Source organism: Megascapheus bottae, chromosome 1, assembly GCF_031878675.1.
Source record: "Megascapheus bottae isolate mThoBot1 chromosome 1, mThoBot2.hap1, whole genome shotgun sequence".
Lineage (NCBI taxonomy): Eukaryota > Metazoa > Chordata > Mammalia > Rodentia > Geomyidae > Megascapheus > Megascapheus bottae.
Window position 1 is genome coordinate 89476406 of NC_143509.1, and position 6000 is coordinate 89482405.

Sequence of the window (6000 nt, forward strand, 5' to 3'; positions counted from 1 at the left end):
TTTCAATTCCAAACTTTAGACTCTATTACAGAGCTATAATTATCAAAACAGCTTGGTACTGGCACAGGAACAGGCCTGAAGACCAGTGGAATAGAACTGAGGACCCAGATATTAAACCACAGACCTATAGCCACCTAATCTTTGACAAGGGAGCCAAAAAAATAGAATGGAAGAAAGACAGCCTCTTCAACAAGTTGTGCTGGCAGAACTGGTTAAGCACCTGCAGAAAACTAAAGTTGGATCCTTCTTTATCACCTTGCACTAGAATTAACTCCAAATGGATCAAAGACCTGGAGGTAAAAGCTGACACACTGAAAACTTTACAGGAAGGAATAGGAGATACACTAGGCCTACTTGGCACATGTCGAAACTTTCTTAATAAGGACCAAGAATCACAACAAATCAGAGAAAGGCTGGATAAGTGGGACTGCATTAAACTGCAGAGCTTTTGTATGGCAAAGGACATAGCTAGTAAACTAATCAGGAAGCCTACAGAGTGGGAGAAGATCTTCACCAACCAAACAACGGACAAAGGCCTCATATCTAAAATATATCAACAACTCAAAAAATTGAATCACTCCAAAACTAACCTCCAAAGTAACATCCATCCCATTATAAAATGGGCCAAAGACTTAAAGAGAGTCTTCTCTGAAGAAGAAACAAAAATGGCCTATAGACACATGAAGAAATGCTCAACATCAAAACAACTCTAAGATTCCACCTCACTCCAGTTAGAATGGCCAGAATCAGGAAAACTAATAACAACAGATGCTGGAGGGGATGTGGCCAGGAGGGATCACTACTACACTGTTGGTGGGAGTGCAAACTCATTCAACCACTATGGAAAGCAGTGTGGCAGTGCCTCAAAAGGCTAAACATAGAACTCCCCTATGACCCAGCAATTCCACTACTTGGCATTTACCCAACCATCCAGAAACAAAGACATACTAAATCCACCAGCACAACAATGTTCATTGCAGCACTATTTACCATAGCAAAGATATGGAACCAACCTAGATGTCCCTCAGTTGATGAGTGGATCAACAAGTTGTGGTATTTGTACACAATGGAATTCTATGCTGCTGTCAGAAAGAATGACATCGCCCCATTTGTTAGGAAATGGAAAGACTTAGAAAAAATCATATTAAGTGAAGTAAGCCAGACTCAAAGGAACTTAGGCTCAATGGTTTCCCTCATTCGTCATAATCAGTAGAAACCTTGGGCTCTACTAGCAGAGATTTGCAATAGAGCAAAACCTTGATACATAAGGCCATATAATGTGAAGCTAATTGAAAGGACCTCTAGGATATTGAAACAAAAGCCATATAATGAATGATTGTTGTCCTGAATGTACTATGTTGTCTCTCATCTCCTTTGCTGTCCCTTGGGTATCTCATATTGTTATAGTATCTCACTTTGTTATCTGATATATTGAATTTGTTTGTATTTGGATATTTGAAATTTGATAGGGAAGGGGGGAAAACCAAGACGGGTGGGGGGTGAGGGGGGGAGGGAAATGGGTACCAAGACATGTGAAAGGGTATCAATGTATGTGAATTAATGCACCTTCTATCTGGCAAATACCATGTAACCCTTTTACTAATTACAATAAAAAAATGTGCCCCCCCGAAAAAAAAAGAAAAGAATTTTTGAAACATACTAAGTTTTTTTTAGCCAATTTTCTCTGCACACACCTATAACTACTTGGGATGCCAGGCCAAACTATGCTCAAACCGATTCCAATCAGTTGGGTGTAGTAGAGGTGTTACAAAGAAAGATTGTGGTGTGAGGCAGGCACTCAGTAAAAGTGAGATTCTATCTGAAAAATAACTAAATCCAAAGAGGGTTTGGCATAGATCAGATGCAAAGGCTCATTCCAGAGTACTCCAAAGAAACAAACAAACATCAGGAAGAATTAAAGAGTCTAATATTCTAGGCAATGAGCTGAGACTTGAATAAAAACATATGGGAAAATACAATCTATTTATGTGAATTGTTAATTAGCATAAGAATTGCTTTAATGGGGTTAAGCAGATACACCAAATACATGTTAGCCTTTTGAAAGTAGCAACTTGAAAATCTTTTTTCAGTTGCATTATTCATCGTGGTGGTTGTGGTGATGATGATGATGATGATGATGATGATGATGATGATGATGATGGTGGTGGTGGTGATGGTACAGATAAAAGAATATTGGGTAATTTGGAGAAACTGTAAAAAACAGCAGAAGAGCCAGGCAACAGATGCAAAATGAATACAGAATTGAATCGAGTTAAGTTTGAAAACATATGAATAGAGTAAGCACAAATTTGTGATAAGAAGTGAAACTTAAGGGAATGTGACTATATTTTATAACCAGGTCTAATGAATTTCAAGTAAATAGATTCATATTTCATTAGTGAAGGTTAATATTAAATGAAAGATCTCAGTAGAAATGCAGTTATTTAAAAAGCACAGAAAATATAATTAATATGAAATATTTAATGAGAAAATTTGACTCAAAATAATCTAGTGTCACTTGTAACTACTGCATATCTTTCATTTATAGTAATAATGGAACATTACTCATAAGCATTCAAAAATAAAATAGTCAGTCATTTTCTTCTTTCATTTAATATATCATTTAGTAATTCATTCAGTTTAACTTTTATTATGCTAGGGAAATATTCATGCCAATAGACACATAAAGTCCTGTTCAATGATGTCAACATGTACATATACCTTGACAAATTTTATTTCTACTTTATGATTAACAATATAAGGTGAAGATTTGTTGCCAATTGATGAGCAAATCCTTATAAGGCCTTCAGCATACACAAAGCTTTCACTGCAATTGCAAACTTATCAAATCCCATTTTTCCTCTCTCCTTTGAAGAATAATGCCAGAGCAGGTGTTACATTATGACTGTTGCAAAGCCATTTTGTTTAACATGAATAATGTCACACAGAAGGTTAGCCATCTGTTGGCTGAGTGCTTGTCAGACTTACACCTACAGCAGCATAGAAAGCAATGCATGAGAGTTCCACACTCATGGATCTCTTAAGAAGCACTGTCTCTCACAAAAGTAAAGTGAAATGATTCTGCAACTCATTTTTGTTAAAAAGAAAGACAATCAAATGCCACAGTTTGCCACTTTATATATATCCTAAATATGGAACTATGAACACTGAACTTACATTTCTGCATGTAATGAGTTCAAATAAAAGATACGGACCAAACCAATTATAATTAAAATGTGTGTTGTTAAAATGTAGACAATTGTGCCTACACTACTTACCCTTTATGTCCAATTTTAAAGTGTGATTTTTCTATAATATGTTCATTTTTAAAATTTTATATTACCTGCTTGAAAATTAAGTGAAGAATATCTCTTCAGAAACAAGAGCCATAATTATAAAAATAATGTGTGATTGTTGTTCTTAATGTACTATGTTATTTTTCATCTCGTTTATTGTCCCTTGGTTATCTCATATTGTTACAGTATCTTATCTTGTTATCTGATATATTGTATATATATATATGTTTATTTGTTTATTTGAAACATGATAGGGAAGGGGGAAAACAAGATGAGGGTAGGGGGTGGGGGGAGGGAAATGGGGACAAAAACATGAGAAAAGGTAGCAATGTTTGTGAAGTAATGCACCTTCTATCTGGCGAATATGTGTAACCCTTCTATTATTTATAATAAAAATATTAAAAAAGAATATCTCTTTATATATACTGAAAACATTCTCAAAATGTTTTCCCAAAAATGAGTCAAAATGAATGTTTAATAAAGAACTAAGTGAAAGTAAAAATTTTCTGCTAGACACAAGTCCTTAAGATCTTTTTTTTTCGTAATTGTAAGGGTGATATACAGAGGGGTTAAAGTTACATTAATAAGGTAATGAGTACATTTCTTTTCCAACAGTGTTACCCCCTCCCTCATTTTCTTCTAATTTCCCTCCCCCCTTCACTAAATCCCTTCTACCCCAAAGTGTAAAGTTCCTTTTCAACATAGTGACTAGTGAGTACTGCTGTTTTGTTAGTTTGTCCTTGTCCCATTAGTTCTGTGATTTCCCTTCCCTTCCCCAAATCAGATACATTTATATACAAGACAAATGGCCCTGAAATCAGAAACAGTGATCTTGGGGAATAAACCAGAGAAGAAAGACAAAAGAAAAAACTGCAAACAATACACTAAAGAAACAAAAGAAAAGAAAAACATCCACCAACACAAAAAAAAACCCCCAAAAAGCTCTTATTTTCATATCATGGTGATCATTTCAATGAATATCATTTATGAATCTTGAAGGAGGCCTAAAGAGATGTTCAAAATAAAACTGGTGAAAATCATCTGGTATATCGCATATACGACTATTTGTTTATTTGAAATATGAAAAGGAAGAGGGGAAGAAAAGATGAGGGGAAAGGGGGGACAAAACATGAGAAGGGGTATCATTGTGTGTGAAGTAATGCACCTTCTATCTGGCGAATACAACTTTAACCCTTCTATTAATTACAATAAAAATATATGAAAGAAAAAACACTGGTAAAAATCCTTAAAGAGGTCTTCATATGTGAAATATGCAGTGAATTCTGCAGATACTAAGGAAGTTTGAGGAAAAAAGAACTACCTTCTCTTTTATTGGGATGTTACTCTCTAAGACTGACTTTTACTGGAGAGAATTATAAATGAGGATTACTCACACATATTAAAATTTACTTTTAGTTGTATTTTCTGCAGAGGGAGAAAGAAATTCTATAACATGCCAGGCATGTCATAGATTCAAGCAATATTTAGAAATCTGTTCTTTGTAGACTAAAAATAGTTTGAAGATTTTGTGAGAGTAGAATAACTAACTGGTAATCATAATAAACCATTTGAGAGACTGCATGCACATAAAAGACAATATTTTTGGAATATCAAGCTCATCACCATGAGCAAATTAGTATTCAGTTTTTAGAAAAATAATTGTATTACAATGGTGCAAATTGTGGAAAATATCTTACTTACATTTTAAGTTTAATTTGTGTGTGTGTACATGCTGGCCATAAACTTCATCTTGCATGCTCATGCATGATGTTCTACCACTTGAGTAACACACCTACTCTTGCTTTTTGATAGTTCATTCCAAATGGAGTCTTTCTGCCTTTTCTTAGAATGGGTTTAAACTGAGATTGTTCATGTCTCAGCTTCATAAGATTGCATGTGTTGGCCACTTGTGCCTCGTTAAACTGTGACTGTTTTGACTTATTACATATGAGTATATTGTACTTTACTAAGCCATATGCTGCTATTTTAACAAAATTATCTCTTCATTTTAAAAGAATTTGAAATAAAAAAATTGCTGCATAAACTACAACAAAATTATAACAAATTAGTTGCTTGTGAAACAAATGATTTTCCATGATGCTACACGTAAGTACACAAATATATGATAAAACTATTATTATTTCTACATTACTATTGCTATTGTGTTTCTCCTCACATCCGGAAGGACTAGATATAAAACTTCATACTCTTAGTCCAGTAGTGCTTTGATTTTAAGAACAGGTAAAAGAAGGGAATGATTGGCTTTCTTGGAACTTCTAGGTCTAACCTGAGTCATTAGACTCACTAGATTCCAGGCTTAGTGATGTTTCATGAAAGCATTGTATCAGGCTCACATTTCTAAAGATCTGCTATCCACTCAGCAGGAAATTTACAAAAATGCAAAAATTATAATGTGCATTTTTATGGACTGGTTAGGATAACATTTATCCTGAAACAGTGGAAATGAGGTTTAGAAGTTGTTGATTCTAGAATCCTAATTTATTGCAGTTCATAATTATCACCAAATGTTTTGCTTAATTCTGGTTTTGTTTCATATTTCATTCTTTAAGTTTTTGCCAGTCAGAGACACAACACTGCCCTTGAACTACTTTTGCTCAACACTGTACCACTTGAGCCACAGTACCATTTCTAGCCTTTTCTGTTCACATGGTACAGAGGAATTGAACTCAGGGCAGCATGCATG